Genomic DNA, 26,802 nt, shown 5'->3' on the forward strand with positions numbered 1-26,802 from the left:
TTTCAAATAGCTCTGATATAGCAGGAACCACTAAATTATGAAATTGCTAAATTGGGAATTGTACTTCAACCCAGAACAAAAAATGTGCTTTGACGGGCACTAAATAACTTTCCCAGCTACAACAGGACAACGGTAACGAGAGATTTAGAGGGATTTAAATTTGAGGCCTAGTATTTAGGCGCTGGGTGACAGGTATGGGTTTAGTGACAGAATTAGACTTGGAAATACACAGTAGCGGGTGTGTGTGAAGTTATTCTGAATGACCCTATGTGCACCTTCAATATTATATACCCTTTTAGGGATAGATTTCAAATAGCTCTGATATAGCAGAAACCACTAAATTATGAAATTGCTAAATTGGGAATTGTACTTCAACCCAGAACAAAAAATGTGCTTTGACGGACACTAAATATCTTGCCCAGCAACAACAGTACAGCGGTGGGTAACGAGAGATTTAGAGGGAATTAAATTTGAGGCCTAGTATTTAGGCGCTGGGTCACCGGTATGGATTTAGTGACAGAATTAGACTTGGAAATACACAGTAGCGGGTGTGTGTGAAGTTATTCTGAATGACCCTATGTGCACCTTCAATATTATATACCCTTTTTGGGATAGATTTCAAATAGCTCTGATATAGCAGGAACCACTAAATTATGAAATTGCTAAATTGGGAATTGTACTTCAACCCAGAACAAAAAATGTGCTTTGACGGGCACTAAATAACTTTCCCAGCTACAACAGGACAACGGTAACGAGAGATTTAGAGGGATTTAAATTTGAGGCCTAGTATTTAGGCGCTGGGTGACAGGTATGGGTTTAGTGACAGAATTAGACTTGGAAATACACAGTAGCGGGTGTGTGTGAAGTTATTCTGAATGACCCTATGTGCACCTTCAATATTATATACCCTTTTTGGGATAGATTTCAAATAGCTCTGATATAGCAGAAACCACTAAATTATGAAATTGCTAAATTGGGAATTGTACTTCAACCCAGAACAAAAAATGTGCTTTGACGGACACTAAATATCTTGCCCAGCAACAACAGTACAGCGGTGGGTAACGAGAGATTTAGAGGGAATTAAATTTGAGGCCTAGTATTTAGGCGCTGGGTCACCGGTATGGATTTAGTGACAGAATTAGACTTGGAAATACACAGTAGCGGGTGTGTGTGAAGTTACTCTGAATGACCCTATGTGCACCTTCAATATTATATACCCTTTTTGGGATAGATTTCAAAGAGCTCTGATATAGCAGGAACCACTAAATTATGAAATTGCTAAATTGAGAATTGTATTTCAACCCAGAACAAGAAATGTGCTTGAACGGACACTAAATAACTCGCCCAGCTACAGCACTAGGGACAGATTTAGCTGGATATAAATTTGAGGCCTAGTATTTAGGCGCTGGGTGACAGGTATGGGTTTAGTGACAGAATTAGACTTGGAAATACACAGTAGCGGGTGTGTGTGAAGTTATTCTGAATGACCCTATGTGCACCTTCAATATTATATACCCTTTTAGGGATAGATTTCAAATAGCTCTGATATAGCAGAAACCACTAAATTATGAAATTGCTAAATTGGGAATTGTACTTCAACCCAGAACAAAAAATGTGCTTTGACGGACACTAAATATCTTGCCCAGCAACAACAGTACAGCGGTGGGTAACGAGAGATTTAGAGGGAATTAAATTTGAGGCCTAGTATTTAGGCGCTGGGTCACCGGTATGGATTTAGTGACAGAATTAGACTTGGAAATACACAGTAGCGGGTGTGTGTGAAGTTATTCTGAATGACCCTATGTGCACCTTCAATATTATATACCCTTTTTGGGATAGATTTCAAATAGCTCTGATATAGCAGGAACCACTAAATTATGAAATTGCTAAATTGGGAATTGTACTTCAACCCAGAACAAAAAATGTGCTTTGACGGGCACTAAATAACTTTCCCAGCTACAACAGGACAACGGTAACGAGAGATTTAGAGGGATTTAAATTTGAGGCCTAGTATTTAGGCGCTGGGTGACAGGTATGGGTTTAGTGACAGAATTAGACTTGGAAATACACAGTAGCGGGTGTGTGTGAAGTTATTCTGAATGACCCTATGTGCACCTTCAATATTATATACCCTTTTTGGGATAGATTTCAAATAGCTCTGATATAGCAGAAACCACTAAATTATGAAATTGCTAAATTGGGAATTGTACTTCAACCCAGAACAAAAAATGTGCTTTGACGGACACTAAATATCTTGCCCAGCAACAACAGTACAGCGGTGGGTAACGAGAGATTTAGAGGGAATTAAATTTGAGGCCTAGTATTTAGGCGCTGGGTCACCGGTATGGATTTAGTGACAGAATTAGACTTGGAAATACACAGTAGCGGGTGTGTGTGAAGTTACTCTGAATGACCCTATGTGCACCTTCAATATTATATACCCTTTTTGGGATAGATTTCAAAGAGCTCTGATATAGCAGGAACCACTAAATTATGAAATTGCTAAATTGGGAATTGTATTTCAACCCAGAACAAGAAATGTGCTTGAACGGACACTAAATAACTCGCCCAGCTACAGCACTAGGGACAGATTTAGCTGGATATAAATTTGAGGCCTAGTATTTAGGCGCTGGGTGACCGGTATGGATTTAGTGACAGAATTAGACTGGGATATGGCCAAAAAATGAACAGACTATTGCTGGTTAAATGCACTTGGTGTGACAGCTTCACCCTGATGTAGGCTTTAGCCAAAAAACAACCACACCATTGAGGGTTAAATGCACTTGGTGACAGGCGCAGCTTGCCCCTGATTTTGTATATGGCCAAAAAATGAACAGACTATTGCTGGTTAAATGCACTTGGTGTGACAGCTTCACCCTGATGTAGGCTTTAGCCAAAAAACAACCACACCATTGAGGGTTAAATGCACTTGGTGACAGGCGCAGCTTGCCCCTGATTTTGTATATGGCCAAAAAATGAACAGACTATTGCTGGTTAAATGCACTTGGTGTGACAGCTTCACCCTGATGTAGGCTTTAGCCAAAAAACAACCACACCATTGAGGGTTAAATGCACTTGGTGACAGGCGCAGCTTGCCCCTGATTTTGTATATGGCCAAAAAATGAACAGACTATTGCTGGTTAAATGCACTTGGTGTGACAGCTTCACCCTGATGTAGGCTTTAGCCAAAAAACAACCACACCATTGAGGGTTAAATGCACTTGGTCGCAGCTTGTGCTGGCGCACCACAAGACACAAAATGGCCGCCGATCACCCCAGAAAAATGAGACTGACAAACGGTCTGTGCAGCCTAAAAACAGTGAGCAATTGAGGATCAGCAGCTCAATGATCCACAGCTGCAGATCGATCAGTTAATCAAGTCCTTTGGAGGAGTTAATCTGCCTAATCTCGCCCTACTGTCGCAGCCGCAACCTCTCCCTACGCTAATCAGAGCAGAGTGACGGGCGGCGCTATGTGACTCCAGCTTAAATAGAGGCTGGGTCACATGGTGCTCTGGCCAATCACAGCCATGCCAATAGTAGGCATGGCTGTGATGGCCTCTTGGGGCAAGTAGTATGACGCTTGTTGATTGGCTGCTTTGCAGCCTTTCAAAAAGCGCCAAGAAAGCGTCACAAAAGCGCGAAGAAAGCGACGAACACCGAACCCGAACCCGGACTTTTACGAAAATGTCCGGGTTCGGGTCCGTGTCACGGACACCCCAAAATTCGGTACGAACCCGAACTATACAGTTCGAGTTCGCTCATCCCTAAATATGATATCTGAAGAAACAAGAGCAAATTAGCAAAGACCCATAAGAAGATTACAGTATGTTAGGTTTTGTTGTTTATTTTTATTGTTTTTTATTTGTAGTATGGCTTAATGCACTTACTAATATACTGTGATTGTCCATATTACCTGCTGTGCTGGCCTGATTCATTTTTACATCACATTATGCACTGCTCATTTCCATGGCATAGGTAGCTGTGTTTGCACGCCATAGGAAAATGCGCTGGTCTTTCTAGTGAGACCATGGGAGCGCGCATAGCAGCTGCGGCCTTACCCACTGGAAATGAGCGATGTTTAATACAGTCTGAAAATTAATTAAAGGGGTTGTGCAGCCTGTTTATATTGATTACCTCTCCTCTTGACAGATCATCAATATCTGATCGTCGGGGGTCCGACACTCGTCATCCCTGCCGATCAGCTGTCTGAAGACCTGGCCTCCACAGTCACCAGACCTGAACCCAATCGAGATGGTTTGGGGTGAGCTGGACCGCAGAGTGAAGGCAAAAGGGCCAACAAGTTCTAAGCATCTCTGGGAACTCCTTCAAGACTGTTGGAAAACCATTTCAGGTGACTACCTCTTGAAGCTCAAGAGAATGCCAAGAGTGTGCAAAGCAGTAATCAAAGCAAAAGGTGGCTACTTTAAAGAACCTAGAATATGACATATTTTCAGTTGTTTCACACTTTTTTATTATGTATATAATTCCACATGTGTTAATTCATAGTTTTGATGCCTTCAGTGTGAATCTACAATTGTCATAGTCATGAAAATAAAGAAAACTCTTTGAATGAGAAGGTGTGTCCAAACTTTTGGTCTGTACTGTAAATTTTCAATGTTTCTGGCGTTGAAAGGCACTTGAGATAGAAGGATGTTTGCTATAGCAGTGTAAAAAGCTAGCAGAGATTAATGTTGCAGTGTAAAAGACTTAAAATTATTTAAAGGGGTTTTCCAGGATTTTGAAACTGATGACCTATCCTCAGGATAGGTCATCAGTATCTGATCGATGGGGGTCCGACACTCAGGGCTCCCGCTGATCAGCTGTTTAAGAAGGCATCAGCACTCCTGTGAGCACCGCAGACTTCTCACAGCTCACCAAGCACAACGCTGATAAATTAACAAATAAACAAAAAAAAATGATCCTGTATTTTAAGCCTCCCTTATGCACAATTTGAATCTGTTTTAGCTATTTCCGTTTGAGATGTTATTTTAGACGGAAAAAAAATACTTTATGTTGGACTTTTTTCCCTACATTGTGTATTATGGATTATTTTATTAACTATCCACAGAAAGTTTCTTCAGTATGTGATCATTGAGGTTCTGTCCCTTATTCAAACAGCTGCTTAGTTTTGTGGTGGTACTAGTGGGATTGCTTTTTTTTTTTTAAAGGGCATCTGTCATCGCTGCTAGATTGCAGGGTGGTCGTAACCATGGAAATAAGCAGTGTATAATGTGATGTAAAAATGAATCCAGCCAGCAAAGGAGTCAATATGAATAATAATACATTAGTAAGTGGCTTGTATTAACTTTCTCTACATGATAAATGTCATTTGCTAAAATGACAAAACCCCTTTGAACTCTCGGAAAACCCCTTTAAGAGTCGTTTTGTTGGATATATTCAGTGTTGGACAAGATTTATAGATGATATCCTAGTCTTTTGCTCTGGAGGGTGACTTTTATAACAGTTGTAATGACATGAATATGGAATTTATAGTTACTTTTGGCAGACAGCAAATTGAGTATTTAGATATTACTGTTTATTTTGAGGGCGACAAACTGTTGACTAAAGGTTTCCAAAAATTAGCTGCAACTAATTCCCTTCTAGAAAATCATTACCATATGGTCAGCTTCTCAGGTTGATACGAAATAACAGTGAATATGATGTATTCTTGAAACGGTCACTTGATCGTGCTGAACGACTTCTAGAGAGGGGAAATACAGAGGATGTAATATGTGAATCATTTACACAAGCCCTTAGATATAAAAGAGATGATCTGTTTTTCTGTGGAAAAAAAAAAGAGATAAAAATTCCCGTTTTCTTCTGTCTTTTCAATATGGCCCTATGGTCGATAACATTAAAAAGGCCATCTAAAAATATTAGCATTTTATTGAATCTGACATAGATCTTTCAGAAAGTGTGAAAGAAGCAACTATCATATCTTTTCAGCAAAGTCATAATTTGAGGGAACAATTAATCAGAGGGCAATTTATTGAAGTAAAAAGGAACAATTGGGTAAATGAGCCCTGTAGGTAGTGATAATTGTAGGAATTGCACTTTTTGTCATTTTTCTGATTGAGGGTAAAATACTAGGAGTAGGAGCTATTACACACTATATGCATCAGTTGATCACACGCAGATCAGAATTTGTTGTTAATGTTATTTTTTGCCCATGCAGATTTATCTACATACTGTAGGTAAAATGATCCAACTATTGATTAAGTGGTTTAAGGAACATAGATATTCATTGAAAACAGGCAAAGGATGCTTAGTCAATCATGAGAGAGGTTCACTGTAATGATATGAATTGTTAGATTTTTGCAGATTTGCACCCTTAAATGGAAAATTCAAGTAGAAATGGATCAGCACTCACTTTTTGATGCTAATAAATCTTCACTTTATCGCCATAAATAAAATACAGGCAGATGTGACATGTTTTGGCTAAACAGTCTTTTTCAAACAAGCATGTCATATTATACAGAGTGATATATCAGGGCGTGTCAATTTCGAGGATAAACATCATATCATGGTCAGATTCCCTTGCAGGTCGTCTAGCACGCAGACCACGCTGATGTAAACAGTTTTGAATGGTCTGATGTGACACTTGGGTGCCTCTCACCTTCTTTAATTGTGCCCGGAGTTGTTTGGCATTCATTATCTAGTTTCGCAGGGCATTGTTCACAATGAAGCATTTATCAGTGTGGGATGTGGCCAAAAGATGTCCACTTCTATGCCTTTCTGTGATTCTTCCAGTCTCTCTGTATCTCTGTTGCAAGCTGCTTATCACATTCTGTGACACTCTAAGCTCAATGGCTACTTCCGTCTGAGGACACCCTGCTTGAAGCATTTCAATGGTAGGATACTGTTGATCAATTGTTAGATGTCGTCTTGGTCTCAGGATGTCAAAATGTGAACAGCATGATGAGGATGACTATTTAAATACCAATTATAATTGAACCAGGAACTCTATTGGGCATTTCATGGATCAAACACCTATAGTGAATTTTGCCATTAAGCTCCTTGTTAGAGAACCGCAAGTTGTGCAAAAAGTACTGAAGCATTGAACAGTTGGACATGTGCATTCAAAAGTTTAAAAAAGGTTCACCTGTAAAGGTTAGAGTGCATTTTCGGTTCATCCTAAAATTTCACCTATAAGCCAAATATCCTTAACCTTTTGTGAGTAGTGTATATTTTTGGAGCAAAACAGTAACAATGCAGTTACATAACCAGAATCTGCATAACTAATCATATGCTAAAGAGTGTCAAGTCCAATTTATGTATGGGATGATGGTAGTCTCAAATTCAAAGCTGTAGTGGATGGTGAGATATGAAGCCTAAAAGTCAAAAGTTCAAAACATTGTTACCCTTTTGCTTGTCAGTGTGTGTGTGTGTGTATATATATATTATATATATATATATATATATATATATCAAAAAGAGGCATATCCAAGATGGAGTCCCCTGATTCTGGTTCTATAACAACATATGACTAGACTTCAGCATAGATCACATGCTTAAAGTCATGTTGCAAACATAAGTAGTAACTTGAAATCTACATTTAAACAATGGCAACAAAAACAATCACATAGTATCCTAATCTGGCTACATTATCATCTAGATTAAATTAATATAACATGCTAATCAAATATCATCACAAATAGGGGCATGGGGAATATATATTTATACACATCCTTGTAGCCATAGGGATAAATATGAACCTGGTTATGAACAGTAGGTGTTAATCCAAGAGGTGTGAATCATTGCTGAGGAACAGTACATCAATAAGTAAAAATGTGTACTATGTTGCATTCTTTTTGACTAATGTAAGTGGTGTGATCTGTATTTTGTTTAAGGTAATAAAGTGAAGATTTATTAGCATCAAAAAGTGAGTGCTGATCCACTTCTTCTATATATGGGCCTACAACCCATTGAAACAAGCACAGCTGACTGATTATTTCTATAACTCGTAAAGACAGACATTTTAAGATGTGAGTCTAATTGGATTATCAAGACAGATGTCTTAGGACCTCTAGGTCTCACTGCTCTGCATGATTTGTCCCCGTTTAGAGTATAAAAGTATTGGATGTATTTTTGTATTTTTTATTAAACATGAATTATATGTATATTATTTATGTATTATTGTATATTGTTACATTTCTACTACTATGGAAGGCTGTGTCCTCAAAGGGAGGATGCGCTAGCTCCAATGAAGCCTTGAGAAAGTGTCCTGTGACATGAAACAGCTGTTGTCCATCTGCTCTCCTGCCCTTTTCCTCACATCCGGTGATTGCACACGTGAAATGAAATAAAGGAAGATTTTATGTTTCTTCTCCCTTTTTGGAATTACAAAAATATTTAAATGTATCCACATCTTAAGGATGTGCCACTAGTATGTTAGTTGTAACTGTACTTTAAAGGGAGTCTGTCTGTAACTGTCACGTCCACACACACAGGGGGAATGATAGTGACCACTGCGCTCCACCCTCACCCTTGGCCCTGCCTACTTGCCTCACAAGTCTTGATGACAGGGGACAACTGGACGACAGTCCCTTACTTAGGATATGTGCAGGGAAGACAGACAAGACAAAATACGGAACGTGAACGGACCGGTTCAGAACCAAGAGAACTATGCAGTACAAAGGGTTAAGCAAAGAATGGTCAGGAGAAGCCGGGGTCAAATACCAGGAGAGTAGAGAAGTACCAGAGGAGTCCGCAAAGAGTAGTCAGGTGGGAGCCGAGGTCACAATACCAGGAGGGATGCGCAGTACAGGAGGAGCAGGCAAAGGATCGTCAGGGAACAGGATCAGGTGAGTATGCAGTAGTCCAACAAATAGCCAGGAACCTAGAATTAACAGGCAACCTGTGGCCAGCAGGCTGCCTGTATTTATAGTGGGGTCTGATGGTCATGTGACGTGGCCAGCGTCACATGACCGAGAGACAGACAAGTCGAGCACCGAGTGATCAGCTCGGCGCTCAAGGCAGACGTAGGAGCAGGGAGCCTCCCAGCAAGCAAAGCCGCCCTGGGAACGAGGCCAAACACAGATCCTCGCTCCCGAAGCTCAGCAGCAGCAGCAGAGGCTGGGGAGGAGTAAAGTGAAAAGAAGGCAGAGCAGCCTGGGTACCTACACAATGAACTCTGCCCCTGGGCACTTGAGTGCTCATTAGCATATTAATTTAACTTTGTTTTTCCTGCTGGTGCAAGTCTAAAGAAAAGAACAACGGTACCGTTACAATCCTGTATAGTCGTGCTACAGAGCCATGTAAGCACTGTATATGGCCATATGGAGGTGACAGACTCCCTTTAAAGAGACAGATACAATTTAATGTAAAGAAAAGAATCCAGTCAGAATCCTGAATCTCTCTATTTCGCCAAACCTTCTGTTTTAACAACCAGATTGAGTAAACTATCTGCATCCCATCCCCGGTCTCCTGTAGTCTGAGACACCTTCTGTGTTCTCATTAGTTTAGGATACTTCTCTATCCCTTCTTTTTGCAGCTCTGACTTCTCAGATTGGATTTAGTGTATAAACTCAAGTCTATCACAGGCTCCTCAGGAAGTCTGCAGGGAGAATTTCTATTATAGAATGGCAAAATGATTATAAAGTATAGATGGCTAAATCACTAGTCAGAAAAAGATGAATCAAGTTATTACCATACATATATATGTATCTTAGTAAGGGGCAGCCTGGAAAGTTTACAATGCAAACTGATTAATATTTGCTTTTACAACTTCAACCTCAATTCTTAGTATTCTTATAATTATAGTTTTTTTTAGTGTAAACAAAGTGGATGTAATTGTAACTTAAAAGGGTTTTCCAGTTGTGGATTCAATAAATGGTGGTCTTAACAGGAGGGGCTATCAAAGCCTCCCTGGTATACTGCTCAAAAATGCAAACACAAGAACTAAAGGGGCAGTAGACTAAATAAAACTTTACTTTTAATACATCAGGAGATAAAAAAGCCCCTACTAGACAAACAACGATTAAGACGTGCCCGGTGGGTATTAAACACCGAACAAAAATGTCACTGGTAAAACAGGCAGGAAGGGGGTAATTGACGGGCGGCGGGTACGTAGACAGAGACCACTAGCCCTAGTACCTCCCTGCTTGACCTGTGACACCCTATAAGTATCCGAGTGACGGGGTCCAAAAAACCCTGCAAGGGGTGGCCCAGACAGGAACTCTGTTCCTAAATAAAATTCCCTGGTAAAGCCCTATTAGAACAGTGCCAGAAAAAATAGGTGGAGTTCCCACTTTGGGATACTGAAGGGTACAAGTGAACACAATGCAATAAAGAAAAAAAAGGGTATAACACCACCTGGATGTCTAGAAGTCAGAGTGGGTGCATACCTATATAGTCCCGACGCGTTTCTTCAGTTTAGAGCCCCAAGATTCTTCAGGGGACACGGGGCTGCGTGTTCATGTAAGTCAGATCTTGACTACGCTTCGTTTGCGGCTGCGGTCGAGAGTGGCTGTTAGCGCACTATGTGGCAAGACCCAGTGTGGTGGTGTCTGCTGGTGGTGTCAAGACCCAGTGTGGTGGTGTCTGCTTCGTTTGCGGCTGGAGAGCAGCCGCAAACGAAGCGTAGTCAAGATCTGACTTACATGAACACGCAGCCCCGTGTCCCCTGAAGAATCTTGGGGCTCTAAACTGAAGAAACGCGTCGGGACTATATAGGTATGCACCCACTCTGACTTCTAGACATCCAGGTGGTGTTATACCCTTTTTTTTCTTTATTGCATTGTGTTCACTTGTACCCTTCAGTATCCCAAAGTGGGAACTCCACCTATTTTTTCTGGCACTGTTCTAATAGGGCTTTACCAGGGAATTTTATTTAGGAACAGAGTTCCTGTCTGGGCCACCCCTTGCGGGGTTTTTTGGACCCCGTCACTCGGATACTTATAGGGTGTCACAGGTCAAGCAGGGAGGTACTAGGGCTAGTGGTCTCTGTCTACGTACCCGCCGCCCGTCAATTACCCCCTTCCTGCCTGTTTTACCAGTGACATTTTTGTTCGGTGTTTAATACCCACCGGGCACGTCTTAATCGTTGTTTGTCTAGTAGGGGCTTTTTTATCTCCTGATGTATTAAAAGTAAAGTTTTATTTAGTCTACTGCCCCTTTAGTTCTTGTGTTTTCCAGTTGTGGCAAGTCACCCCCTATTTATTGGACAAGAGGACAAATACTGCTGAGACCCCAACTGATCATAAGAAAGGGGGCACTATACCCCATGGGTCCCCTAAAATTAATGGAGCAGCAGGTCGGCATGTACACTGCAGCTCCTGATAGTCCATTCACTTCTATGGGAGTTCCAAAAATAGCCGAGCACTGTACTTTGCTGTCTTCGGAACCCCCATAAAGATGAAAGGAGCCACTCTATCCATTTTGGGGAGCCCGCAGGAGAATAGGGTCTCCATTCTTGTGATTGATGGGGGTCCTAGAGGTAGGATTCCCATTGATGTCACTGTAGTAGAGAGGTTTTAATAAGTCCCTGAGCATGTCTGCTCTAGGAACAAAAAGCCTCCTGCTTTACAAGTGGGATCAGAGGAAGCTCCAATCTTGGCTGTAATTTATATGTATCCATAAACGGCATCGAAAAATACTACAAACTCACATAAAACAAAATCTCATAAAACCACATCAATTAATCAAATTAAAAAAATATTATGGCTGTTGAAATGCAGAAAAGCAAAAACTAAAAAATATTAGCTGGGTGGGCATTAAGGCCTATTCAGGTGTAGTCAAAGGAGTTAATACAGTGGAAAATTACAACATAGGATCCTTGAATTCCTTCTGGAGCTGTAATCTTACGCAAATGCAGGACTAACTACTGAAGGCTCATGTGTTATGTTGCAGTTCCAAGTCCCCTGCAGAGTTTCTGAATTTGTAGTTGCACAGATTTATATCAGCTTTAACATACCTTGAAGTTTACCACTTGAAGTTTACCAGTTGTAGAAGCCATACTAGTATGCATAATATAATCCTCACATCTGGTCCACAAGAGATCAGCATCTTAAATAAGCAATCTGAGTGAAGTGAAATCTGATTTTTCCTGGGGTGTTGAAAGTTTTCCCTTATCCCATCGTACATATTCCAGTATTAGGATTCCACATTTCCAAAATTATAGGGATGAGGAGATTGTGATACTCTTGAAATGGTACCTCTGTTCTACATGCTGGCGAATGCATATGCTGATAGGGTATTACTGTTCCTTTCATAAAAAAATAAAAATAAATTCTATTTAGCCCAACGTTATGGTGTATTTTTGATGGACAATATGGACAATTCAAATACATAAACCATATATCAACTTCAAAAAACAAGATTTGGTGCACATCCATGCAAAGCATTCTACAGAAATTCCAGGTTTTATAGATTCAAATTTATCTCAATGACAGACAATGGGTCTCTGAAAATCAAAAGGAACATTAGTGGGTATATCAAAAACATTTTACAAACCTAAAAAAGATGCAGTGGAGCTGGAGCAGTTCAGATTAGCGGTAATGGATGACAGCCTCAAACTTATCCATATGGCCATCATTTGATTTAACCGTTCCAGCAGATGATAACATCAGGTGTTTATTACATCAAGTATTGTGCTCCGTAACAATGACAGAGCAGACACGGCCCTATGGATCACTGCTAAGATTAAAGGGGTCATTTATTAATTTGAAATACGCCTAAATTAGACGCATTTCAGGTGCAGATGTCCACACAACGGTTATGAAGAGGCCGGCGCCTCTTCATAACTTTGGTGGATCCACTACCAGCTATGGGCCTTTATTAAGAGCGGCGCTTAATAAATGTGCCCCAAAGTTTTTTTAGTTTTTTTTTCTGGGAGTACAATATTCGGTGACCAACCAGGATAGATCATCAATATCAGATCCAGGGGTGTAGCTATAGGGGAAGCAGCTGCTTTGGGGCCGGAGCTCAGAATGGGCCCACCCAGGAGGAGGACTAAAAGATTTTATTGTCAGGGTCCCCTCTACAGTATTATAAAATTACATTATATACAGAGACACTGTAAGAAACGAAGCAGCTACTGGGCCTGGTCTGAGAGAGCGATTTTGACTAGCCACAGGAGGGGAGGTTGCATGGGAGGAGGAGGTTGCAAAACAATTGCTTGGGGGGAGGGCATTAAAAAATTTGCTGTGGGGCCCAGTCATTTCTAGTTGTGCCACTGATTAGATCAGGGGCACCCCTACTGACCAGCTGTTTGAAATGGATGCAGCGTCATAGCCTACACACAGCATACGATGCAGAGCACCGTGCATCGTATTGTGGCTATGCTTGCTATTGCAGCCCAGGTCCATTCACTTGAAAGGGACTGAGCTGTACATAGGCAGCATTACCGATGAGCTTGAGGAAGCTGCAGCCCTTAACCCTTAGAGAACCCTTTGATTTTCAGTTTTTGCATTTTGTTTTTCACTTCCCAGACCCATAACTTTTTTTTTATTTTTCCATTCACATAGCTGTATGGAGACTTGTTTTTTGCAGGACAAGTCGTAATTTCTAATGGCACCATTTAATATTGCATATGATGTAGTTTGGAGCAGGAAAAAATTACAAATTGGGTGAAATTGGAAAAAAAACACAATACAGCCACAGTTTTATGGGCTTTGTTTTTTGGTGTAACCTATGCGGTAAAACTGACCTGTTACTTTAATTCTCTGGGTCAGTCTGATTACGGTGATACCACATTTGTATAGTTTTTCTTGCGTATCAGTACTAAAAAAAAAATGAAAACCTTGAAAAGAATTAGTTTTTTCCTTTCATTGCCATATTCTGACTCCAATAAGGTTTTAGTAAGGCTAGTTTCACACTAGCGTTCGGCTGTCCACTCGTGAGCTCCGTTTGAAGGGGCTCACAAGCGGACCCGAACGCTTCCGTTCAGCCCTGATGCAGTCTGAATGGATGCGGATCCGCTCAGAATGCATCAGTCTGGCGGCGTTCAGCCTCCGCTCCGCTCAGCAGACGGACACCTGAACGCTGCTTGCAGCGTTCGGGTGTCCGCCTGGCCGTGCGGAGGCTTGCGGATCCGTCCAGACTTACAATGTAAGTCAATGGGGACGGATCCGTTTGAAGATGCCACAATATGGCTCAATCTTCAAACGGATCCGTCCCCCATTGACTTTCAATGTAAAAGTCTGGACGGATCCGCTCAGGCTAATTTCACACTTAGCCATTTTTTGACAATATAATGCAGACGGATCCGTTCTGAACGGAGCCACCGTCTGCATTATATGAGCGGATCCGTTCAGAACGGATCCGATCGAACGCTAGTGTGAAAGTAGCCTTAAGTGTATGGAGCTGTGTGGGGGCTCGTATTTTGCAGGACGATCTGTACGATACCATTTTTGGTGTGTATGACTTTTTGCTCAGTTTTTATTCAATTTTTTGTGGGAGGTGATGCGACCCAAAAATGGCGAATCAGCCATTTTGACTATTTTTTCGTTTGCCGTATGGGTAACATATGTTTATATGTTAATAGTATGTTTTTTTTTGCATGTGCAAGTGCCCATGATGCTTATTTATTTTTGTTCATGGATTTTGATTTGGGAGAAAGGGGGACAATTTGAACTTTTATATTTTTATATTTTTATTTTTTTTACCATAGGTGACTATAACTAGCAATAATTAGATTGCCATTTGTGTTCTGTGATGGCACTGCTACTGTATACATATTGTGCAAGTAGACTGACTAAGGTGAGTATTGACAAGGTTTCGCATGACCGCTATGTCCTATTCAAGCAGCTGATTGGCAGGGGTGCCGAGAGCTGGGACCCCACTAATCTGATACTAATGGCCTGCCTGTGAATGGGCCATCAATATACTGATCATGGAAAAGCCCTTTAAGGATTTTAGACTGTTCTTTTCCCAAGATCCACCTATTTATTTTTTCTAATAAATAATTTGGAAAAGTTGCTTCATAAATACCAAAAAACAAAGACATTTTACTTACTCTGTGGTGACGTTCTAGCTCATACTTAAAGCAACAAGTGAACCATCTATATTTCTACACATGACTTTACTTTTTCAAAAATTACTTAAAGAAGCACTTTCAAAGGGTAGGGTTCAGAACCAATGCATTCCTCATATGTCTTCTTTCTGAACTTTGTATTCTGATTAGAGGCTTCCCCAAGGAGCTGCATGAGTCTCACCTAATTGTTTTAGATAGTAATCTATGTGAGAAGTATGGACTGTGCTTCCCAATTACAAACACATGGCATCTCCTCATGGGAATGCTCTCCAGAGTGTATGTGAAGGTGTCTAAATGCCTCTGTAATGGAATTTCTTCTTATCTTGAAAGGTGTAATGATGGACGATAGCTTTAGGTCATCTTCCCTCATATCCATTTGATGCTTCTATTTTCCAAACTCACCAAACATCTTTATTGCACATGTGCAGGAACCTGTCATCCAAAAGCTAATTCCTGCATAGTTTTTGTTTCCTGCCCAATTACCTTACACTGACACAAGATTATGCGACATTAAGTTATATTTTTTAAAACCATGAAACAACCATGAAATACTGAGCTGAATTGGAGGAAGCACATCACACAGATGGGAAACGATGCATTGGGAAAGGGCAGAAATTCCCCCAGAAAAGTGGTTTCAGTACGTAAAGTATGGTGTTCGAATAGGTACTGTATTCAAAATGAAACCAGTAACCCATTTATCCATAAAAAAAAAAAAAATATCCCACTTCTGTTCAATAGTTACCCTAAATCCACAGTCATGTCCCAGGCAAATGACACTACTGTTCAGTGATCAGACTAAAGATATGATTTGTCATTGATATCCCATCCCAAGGCCACCCATACATATTACATACAGATGTAGCCGAGCGTAAATTGCCTCTGACAACACGTCACAGTGTTATCTCATGACAAAAGCTATTGAAATCCATTAAAAAGTCAATTAAACTTTTATTTCCATTGTTTACTTAACGCATTAACGCTAAGAAGGATGATCGCTGTTCCTTCAGGCTCCAACATGACAGAATGTACATGTTTGTTTCAATGGTGATTGGGAAATATGGGAAGTATTGCAACAGCCTATCTGCTGGAGGATCATCCTCCAGATAAAACAGGCCTCTGGATAAAGGGGAGTGATAAAACAATGTTTCTGTCTACTAGAGGTGGTCACAATGTTGTTAAGTCCACCAATTTACCAGGCAGAATTTGGAGTATAAAGAAAAATAAGAAACAAAGAGAATCAAGCCATTCTCAGTGTCAGCGAGCCGACCTAGTTGAGTATCATTAGCCGCGGCTTCCTTTGCTCTGGTTTGTTATTAGTGTTTGCCAGAAAGTCTCCCGTGTAATAAAGTGAGGTTTTACCGGTGCTATAACATAGTAAACTTCCTTTGACTTGGAACTAAAAAGGTGACTAAAAGGTTTTTCCGAGATTTAAGTACTGATGACCTGACTCCTGGATAGGTCATCAGTATCTGATCGGTGGGGGTCCGACCCCTGCTGATCAGCTGTTTGAGAAGGCACCGGCGCTCCTGTGAGCACCACAGCCTTCTCCCTGCTTACCAAGCACAGCACCTTACATAGTTTAGCGGCTGTGCTTGGTATCGTGCTGAGCCCATTGACTTCTGTGGGACAGAGCTGTGCCTAGGCCCTGTGGGGCCCAGGGAAAGCTGCAAGAAGGCTGCGGTACTACCGTGAGCGCTGACGCCTTCTAGAACAGTTGATTCCCCGGTGTCGGACCCCCACGGATCAGATACTGATGACCTATCCAGAGGATAGGTCATCAGTTGTAAAGTCTCAGAAAACCCCTTTAAAGCTGCTTTGCAAGTGATGACTATACATGGAGTGTTCATCAAAGACAGCAGGACTTAGCTCAGGAAGGAGAAAATGGATGACTCACTTGTAGCCTAGCCACAGTGATATCTTTTTTACATTACACATGTTTGGAAATGACTCTTGTTTTATCAGCATACCATTAAACTGACAGAAAATGTTAGAACTTATTATGTTTATTTGATATAATTGTCTTATTCATCACAAGTTACAGTCATCAATGAAACAGCCAATTGTAGCGATTACAACCTTGCAGATGTTTGGTGTTCTGTTGTTAACCCCTTGGGAACTTAGGACGTACCAGTACGCCCTGTTTCCCGAGTCCTTAAGGACTCAGGACGTACCGGTACGTCCTAACTTTAAATCGCAATTGCGGTGCAGCGGGGGTTAATCGCAACAGGATGTCCGCTGAAATCATTCAGAGGGTATCCTGTCCCCCCCCGCATCAGGCAATCGCAGCAACCTGCAGGTCAGTTCAGACCTGTAGTTTGCTGCGCTTCTGGTCCATTCGGGTCTCCGGTGACCAGATGAACCGGAAAAGGACTGTGATCAGTGGTGTGATTACACATCTTCCAACAAGGTTACCACCCACAGGGTTTTGTAAAAACAGCCAATAACCATGTACAATACACTCAGACACTCCCACACAAAATCCTCCCCTCTTCCCGTGATAGAATTAACTCACACTGGGTTGATGCAATCATCACAGGCAGGCGAATACACAATATCCTCTGTCCTGGAGACAACCGAGAAGTTATTCAATTATCTCTCAGGACAAAGGGTATCGCCAATACACACAGAGAGACAATGGAACAGACCTCCCTACTCAACGTATACAATGTCCCACCCTTTTCAATACACATAGACATTTAACATCCCAAAATGGCACGAATTAGATCAGGGGTTCAAGTTAGTCCAAGTCCTTTGTGAACAAAGGAGGCCTGGCTGATGAGAGGGCCCATAATCCTGGGGCAAGAGGCTAGGTAAGCCAGGCCCCTCCAAAACCCAGTGGCGAGGTTGGTTTCGCCACAGTTTCTATTACATAAGCCTCACAAAGTGACTTCAGACCTGAACTGGTCCATAGAATGTGGGATTTGGAAAATTTCTGAAAAAATTCTAAATTTGCTTAAACTTCTAAGCTATGCAACATCCCCCAAAAATAAAATGACATTCCCAAAATGATACAAACATGAAGTAGACATATGGGGAATGTAAAGTCATCAACATTTTTGGGGGTATTACTATGTATTACAGAATGTAGAGAAACTGAAACTTTGAAATTTGCTAATTTTTCCAAATTTTTGGTAAATTTGGTATTTTTTTGTGCAAAAAAATTAACTTTTTTGACCCAATTTTAGCAGTGTCATGAAGTACAATATGTGAAAAGGCCTGGGTAAGTAAAAGCGTTTTAAAGTTATCAGCACTTAAAGTAACACTGGTCAGATTTGCAAAGTCCTTAAGGTGAAATAGAGCTGAGTCCTTAAGGGGTTAAAGGCACTTAGGGGACATTTCAAGACTTCCATGTCTTTACCTTGAGGTGCAGCCAACATGAGCTAGGGCCTTGACCTGGCAATAATTATCCTATATGACAACTGTGAGATTTAGTAACTGGCTGGTCATTCAAATAAGGTACTCTAGTTTACTCTTTATTTATGTAAAGGTTTTGGCATGCACCTTTTATAGCTGTCGAGTGCTTGGTTAACAATAATTTCTAGGATCCTTAATATACATACACACTTAGCCAAGCTTTTATTTGTTCTTAGTAGAGAAGGGAACATGCCACTGACAGACATTTAACATTGTGATTTATCTCCCATAAGAACAGAGTGAGGAGCTGATTGCAGGGTTCTGTATGAAATGGTAAAATAGTGAACTTTTCTGGTATTTTGTACGTACTATTTCAGCAAGCTTCCAACTCAAGAACTGAAAGGTATCTGTTCTGTAGACTCTAATGTTCTTTTGGAGTTGTCTATGTGAGCCTTCAGTTTTTTTTTTTCTACATCCAATTTTCCTTATTCTCTCTCTGCAAAGTAGTAGCCACCTTGATATGAAATCTTCAGTTTCTTGTCAATCTGCTGCATGATATGGCCTTCATGAACAAAACAATATTCTTTGTTGTAAAAGTTGTTTTATTAGGTCATATTTGCAGCGTCCCACATATGTGTGTAAAAGGGACGCTTTAAACATCTGCCTATTTTTCTAATGTATTTGCAATGTATGGTACTTCCTAATATAAGGCTGGCATTGTCATTACACCCATTTTCCTCTAGGTGGTGCTTGCGCCACATAGTTTATATAGCTTGGGGTGTGTTAATAAAGTTAGTTAAAGTGAAGTAGTGTATTTTAGTGAGAGAGGAAAGCAAGTATATGGAGGAGAGAAACAGGCCTTATCCACTATGTAGCTGCAATTTCTTTCCTCTGGGACCTGATCAATCCTGGAGAGGACAAACTAAGAGTATTTACAGCAGCTTAGCACTGGACAGTAAGTCTACGTCTAAATATGAAGCAAGCCTAGTGAATGTTAAAGCTGAATCCAGCCAATGGACTTCACAAGCACAAGTGACCAAGAGTAACTTTCCAAGTTCCTAGACACAGCTGAATGACCAAGGCACCAAGTTCTCCTTATTCACTAGAATCCTTCCAGGATATAGTGAACCTGAATACTTTAGAAGAGCATCCTGCAAATAATGTCGCAGAGAGTTTGCCTGCCACGAGGGAGAAACACCCTTATTGGATAGCTCAAGATAAGTAGAAAGCAGAATATTTAGTACCAGAGTGCTATAGTTTGGACTTAGAATAATTACAGATATCTTGCCTGTAAAGTGTTAGCCTTAAAGAGAACTCCTCAACTGACAATTGCCTAAACCTGATAAAAGGAATACTACTGAGCCTATTTTTCTATGAGTCATCACTCATTCTATACAAATGAACTGTATCTGTGCTGACTTCCTGAGGACAATAGATTCAGTAAATGTTCAACTGTTTGATTACAACTGCCTCCTCATCATTTCCACTACAACTCAACATTTGCACCTTACGGTGCTGACATCACGAACAAAGGGGCCCAGCCACCAAAGCACCTTAAACACCTATACTATTAAGGGCACCTCAACTTCCATCTGGCTGGTGTGCCCTGCAATGGAGAGTTCCCCAGAGGATTTAGTGCTGTCTTCCCATCCACTGCACTGCCGACCCAGGGAGGCTCTAACCGTGAGTAAATTAACTACTACCCCCATCGGCCCACCGTAGCTTCATGTGTCGCCCCTGCGGTCTGGCACACTGCATAGAATTGACAGCACAAACAAGATACAAAACCCTTTGCGCCTTACCCGAACAGTATATGAACAGGATCAAATCCTTTGTGCCTTATGAGAATAAGCCCCACTTGTTTACTTGAGAGACTGTATATGTGCTTTAATATAGTAGAAACTTTAAACATCTTTATTGAGCTGAAGAAGTGTTTTTGTGGATTGCAAACTGCATGGGAATAACATACAAGAACCCCTCTGCAGATCACAGTATCAAAAGTGGAAAAATCACATGTTCCTGTGTCACTGTTTTTTATTTTTTTTAATCAGATCTTTTTTGTATTAGAAGGATTAATCAACCGTACAGTATCAAACAATGAGCAAGCATTGTGCATTTCAAATAATGAGTACAGAAAACTTCCATAACACACCATATATGATACAGTCAGGAATCACAATTATATGATAGCATAACTATCTTAAACCCCTCCCCTCCTCCATTCCCCCCCTACCTCCCTCCCCTCCCATCCTCCATTCCCCCCCTACCTCCCTCCCCTCCTGTGTCACTGTTTGCTGTCAGTGAATAGACTGTCATTCTTGAACCTAAAATGGCCACAGGAGGCCTTCTTGATTAATTTGCTGTGCCATTACTTTGATCTACGCCCTGCTAGCGGCTGGAAAATTGAGGTACACCCCCTTCAGAGCGGAAAAATCTATTGCGCCACCCCTTTATGCAAAGTAATTGATAATGTGCTTTCCACCTCTGTTGTATCGTCCCAACAATGTTGGTGCCTCCCCTTTGCAAAGCGGACCCAGCGGGAGGGTTGCACACCAGAAGAGCATAATGTACGTGCGCACGCTGAGCATGTCAGTAGACGCAGCTGTTAAAGATGTGTGAATTTTATTCTATATTTTTGTATATCTAGGATTGTAATGAGTTAACTTTTTCTTCTCCAAGTGCCCACCCACCCCTCTTTGTTTCAAGACTGGAGAAGAGAGGGGGGGGCATAGAGCTGTGCTGTGAGAAGTGTCTGATTTCTCATCCTTGTACAGGTGCCCCAACAAGGGAGGTATATAGATAGTGAAGGAGTGCATAAGCCAATTATATGGCTCGATGATATGTATATATTATTCACTGCCTATAGAGAAGCACCTCTTTGAAGTGTCACATATGACATATGCAGTATTATTGTTAGAATAGAAGCCATTACAAAATGGCGATTGTAACCAGATGTTTACATTAGTTCACATTCCAAAGTAGGGCCCAGTGCGCAGCTGCTGGTGTATTATCTCCTCTCTCTTATCTCTTCTTCCTTTCTGACCAATGAAACAATGTTTAAGCCTCAGTGAGGACTGCCCTCTTCTGAAGATGTATATACGCTTACCCCATGTAATAAAAGTTAGAGATTGCATTGACCATCTATGTGTCAGCGTCTAGTCTCTTAGCCACGCCTGGATATTAACCTCTGGGGGGGGTACATTAATTTGGAGAACCAGAGTGCATCTCTAATGCCCTAATTTAGGGCGGCTTTATCACAGCACATGCTGAGAAGAGAGATGCCATGGAAAGAGACCGCATGGCTGAAGAAGAGCTAGCATCGGGAGCTGTACCTGAGGGAGCGGGGAGTGCCCACTCTACTGTGCAGATGATGACCTGTGCGCCCATCACCCCGGAGTTGGAGGCTCGCATCCGGGACCTTTTGGACCGACATTGGAGGAAGCACAGTGTGGACCCACTGCCCAGACCGCTTACTACTGCAAGTCAGGGCACCCCTGAACAGTGTATCGCACCCAATGTAGCCGAAAGTTCCCGTCCGGACCAGGTTGCGCATGATCTTATGTTGCCAGCTGCTTACCATACAGAGTTCTGGTCTAAACTGTCGGCTGAAATTAAAACGGCACGGCTATCCAGAATGCATAATTGCAAGCTATACAATGAGGATATTACTTGAAAACTGTTGGAGGAGCCCGTGGACAACTTCTCAGTACCCGTGAGAATGTTGGCCCAGGTTCTCTCATTCTGCAAAGAATGCGGAATTGGCTTCATACGTGATTTGGAAACCAACAGAGACTATTATGGAAATCGCAGGTCTGTTAAGCGTAAGGAGCTCCCCAGTTGGCTCCACAGCCTGTATGCCAATGAGATTGTAGAATTCACCCCCGCAGAGGGCACACGTGGCCCGTATGCCACAGCAGTGATTCGCCCAGGACAACTATGTAATTAGGGGAATATAAAAGATCCCGAAGCCTGGGAACCTGATGAGGATCGAGAGGTTGAAGAGGAAGAGGAGCTAGAACCAGAGCCTCCTGCTACCTCTGTGAGGCCAGATGCGAGATACTCACCCCGTTTTGTATCAAGCCAGAACCAGTACGCTACTGGATTTGCGGGCACTAATATTTTATGGCAGCCCGTCATTCCCATGCGAGACCCAAAAGTCCACTCTACGGTGAAACAGCGACGCCCTAAGGCCAAACCAGAGTCAGCACTTACAGAAAGAGCAAGTACTCGATTTTTGCAGCAGTTCACTATTCCACATCCTGCTTACCCTCAAGAAATGAGGCTGTCTACATCTTATGCTACCAAGGTCATCCCTGTCACTACCTTAAGACCAATGGCCACAGTCATACCAACTCCTGTGGAGAATGGTTGGGCCGGAACCCTGAATGCAGAAATCAGAGGAAAATCCTTCAATCTTTGACGAGGTGATGAAGCATTTACACCTCCCCATTGTACCCACCAAACGCCTGACTGAAGGTGTTGGGGAAACATCATCCTCTGACTCTTGGGAATCCGGGAGATCATTACCTACAGATGTTCCATCTAGTCCGGAACCCTATGATTAAATAGGCTGGCTAGTCATTAAAAAATTAAGACAAAATGGAGCAGGAGCCACTGTTGAGGTAGGAGTTCTATGTTCACTCTCCAGTTGGAACTCCCTCTCTTTATTCAAAAGGACTCCAATAAAAGGACTCCACTACTGCACCTTTGTTTGCGCCCAATTTTATTCACCTTTTACCCCCTTCTCAGGTTGTCTGAGACTTTAACTTGCAACGTTACAGGAACTGTACCCAGAAATACATTTTTCTGTGCATTATCCTATGTAATACACAGCCTCTTAAATTTTTGGAACTGAAACCTATTGGATTAAAAATTATTTATACCCCAAATCAGGGATGGACTTTGTCTCAAGACTATGTCACATGGACTGCATTGCCCTAAATGTGAGATCTCCGCCCATTTTTTCCTTGTCAAGTAAAGAAGAAGAACAACGCCCATTATCCCTTTTTGCTATCTTGTGCAATAATATGCAATACCTTTATGCACCTGAATTAACTTGAAAATGTGAAATATGCTAAATGTATATGTGATAAGTTGCCTAATCTTTATTATTGTGCATAACCCTTTTTATTACAGGAGGTTATCGAAGTGTCATAATAGTATATTGCATTGACTATATGCATATTTGTGTGTGTGTGGAGTGTATTTGATGTATTTCAGGTGACGGCGTAAACATCAACAACTTTTATCAATGCAAACGTCGAGGATGACTTATCTTTTAGCAGTGGTGTATGCAGCATCCCACATATGTGTGTAAAAGGGACACTTTAAACATCTGCCTATTTATCTAATCTATTTGCAATGTATGGTACTTCCTTATATCAGGCTGGCATTGTCATTACACCCATTTTCCCCTAGGTGGTGCTTGCGCCACATAGTATATATAGCTGGGGGGAGATATAGCTGGGGTGTTAAGAAAGTTAGTTGAAGTGAAGTAGTGTATTGTATTGAGAGAGGAAAGCAAGTATATTGAGGAGAGAAACAGGCCTTATCCACTATGTAGCTACAATTTCTTTCCTCTGGGACCTGATCAATCCTGGAGAGGACAAACTAAGAGTAGTTGCAGCAGCTTAGCACTGGACAGTAAGTCTACGTCTAAATATGAAGCAAGCTTCATGGACTTCACAAGCACAAGTGACCAAGAGTAACTTTCCAAGTTCTTAGACACAGCTGGATGACCAAGGCACCAAGTTGTCCTTATTCACTAGAAGCCTTCCCGGATATAGTGAACCTGAATACTTCAGGAGAGCATCCTGCAAATAATGTTGCAGAGAGTTTGCCTGCCACGAGGGAAAAACGCCCTTATTGGATAGCTCAAGATAAGTAGAAAACAGCATATTTAGTACCAGAGTGCTATAGCTTGGCCTCACGTTTAGCCTCACGTGTTGCCCCTGCAATCTGACACGCTTAATATTGACCAGTTCTGCAGGGTACCCCCTGAACCTTCCAATTCTTCTTATGCTTGTCCAAAGTCAAGTAGCTGGCATCATGGCCTCACTTTTCTATTATCCTGAGAACACACCACTCATTATTCCCTCCACTTTTTCAGTCCCCCTTCCTCAGGTCCTATTTAACTGTGAAGGCAATTTCTTCTTCACATATGTCTTATGCATTTCTGTTTTTTAATTAATTCTTATTTAAAAAAAAAAAAAAAAAAAAAAAAAAAGATGGCAGCAGCAACAATAAAAAATATAGATAGCAAGAGAATGTTATTTATAGTACGCAAATAGCATGGGTGTGCCAATTTTCTACCTGGATCCAGATGCTGAGCTAAATGCCCCTAACTTTTTTTTTTGCCATGCATGAATCAGATAATTTCTGGCACCTAATATGCACACGTTTAAAAGAGAAACATTTGTAGCTCTTCTATTTTGTTTAGAGTTGGTGCCAAAACTTAAAGGAATTTGATACATATCACCTCAATTCTGTATGCCTGACCTTCTTATTATGTAGAGAACTTGACCCCCTCTGCCTAATTGGAGATCAATACTTAAAGGGGTTTTCCCATCTCAGACAATGGGAGCATATCATCAGTATATGCCCCCATTGTCTTATCGTAAACTGAGCCGGCAAATTGAAGGAGGGCACATCGTACATGCGAGGCTGGCCTCCATCCATTTCTATGGGGCCGCAAAAAATAGCCGAGTGCTGGCTCGGTTATTTCTATTGGCCCCTTTGAAGTGAATGGAAGCGGTTGTCATGCAAGCGCGGTGTGCTACCATTCATTTCTCACCCAGAGGTGGGACTGGCACCTATCAGACAATGGGGCATATACTAGTGATGTGCCCCCATTGTCTGAGATGGGAATGACCCTTTAATTACCCCTTTAATTTCAAATAAACTGAATTTTCTTTCTTGTAATCTGTTTCCACATGTTGTTTAACAGAGAAAACTCATGCACGTGTACATCTTTACTGGATAATTTTCCAAAATGGCTGTGACTTATTTTAAATTCACAAGTAAGTAGTATTAATTGCCACTTTATCACAGATATCAATGCAGGAATAGAACATGTCTTGATGAGCACAAAACATAATAACTCCCATCATGCCTTCCTTTTACGAGGAACTTATGGTGGTTTAATAATAATCTGTTATGATTATTTTTTTTTGGGGGGGGGGGGGTCAAATATAAGTGAATGGGGTCTGTTACTAATTGTCTACTGGAAATCCAATTTAGCACAGTTGTCATCGCTCTGTTATAAATGGTGGCCACAATGGTAGCGTGTACAGAGTGCTGAAACGTTGTTTTATGACTTATAGCGTCTACAGAGCCTTAGTTTTCCCCCCCTGTTTCTGTTGTTCATAAGAAGGACCATAAAATGACAAAGACAGCTGGGGGCCCATGCTGCACAGCTCAACATTAGACAGATACTGTACAAGCCCACAAAGATCACACAGAAAGTACGTATGATGTGCACATAACGTGCACTACATATTTTTAGCATATGTAGTGCATATGTTGCTTACATTTTAGATTTGTGTCATGCAGGTGCCACTTGGCTGTCCTCCAGCTATAGAAGCCCGGATGTATTTGCAAACATTTGCACCTCCTATTTATAGGACCTTCCTTTCCTAAGAAAGCACTTGGATGGCTAGCTGTGCTTTACTTTGACCTTTGCTTCTCCTTGTAGCAACTACCAGCATAGTTATTTATATTGTAACAGATACATGATAGTGTGTTGTGCCAAGTTAAAGGAGTTACCTCACGAATTTAAAACTCTTTCACACACTTTTCTTATCTGGAGAACTTTCCTTCCTTTCTATGGGTGGGCAGTAGCTCACATGAGAAAATCTTGCATCTTTCACGATGCATTGCAATTAGCATTTGTTAACCCCTTCCTCCCATGCATAGAAAATAGTCCCTTAATAGATCCCCAGAGATACATAAGGTATGTAATGTCCCACAGTTCACTTCTCTATTGTCTAGAGTGAGATATAGTGTCAAGGATGAAGTTGCAGATAGCTGGAACTTATAAATAAACAACCGACTGGCTTGATCTCACACTAAGGAGCATGTAGGTGAGCCCTATAAAACCCTAAGAGCTCTCCCTGACTGCTATGCACATGCAAGGGTCTCAATGGTAGACGATTGCATGCCCACGTACCTAAGACTGTGTGACACCTGAAAACCCTATAATAGAGAGGGGACATGACCACGGCTCCCTGCACTTAATACGGACGGACTCAGGGTCACCTCGAATCAAGCCAGCAAGGAAACACAATAAAGGAAAAGACTTATCTGAGCAAACAGCAGCAGCAGCCTCCAGCAGTGAACACTTCATCCAGGAAGTAGTATAAACCGCAAAGTGAGGCAGTATGGGGGGGAATATAAAGGAAGACGATTAGTCTAAAGAGGTGACACCTGGCAGAAGGAAAGGAGATGACAAAGTGAAACCAAAACAAAGAACAT

This window comes from Bufo gargarizans, chromosome 3, assembly GCF_014858855.1.
Source record: "Bufo gargarizans isolate SCDJY-AF-19 chromosome 3, ASM1485885v1, whole genome shotgun sequence".
In the NCBI taxonomy this organism is placed as follows: domain Eukaryota; kingdom Metazoa; phylum Chordata; class Amphibia; order Anura; family Bufonidae; genus Bufo; species Bufo gargarizans.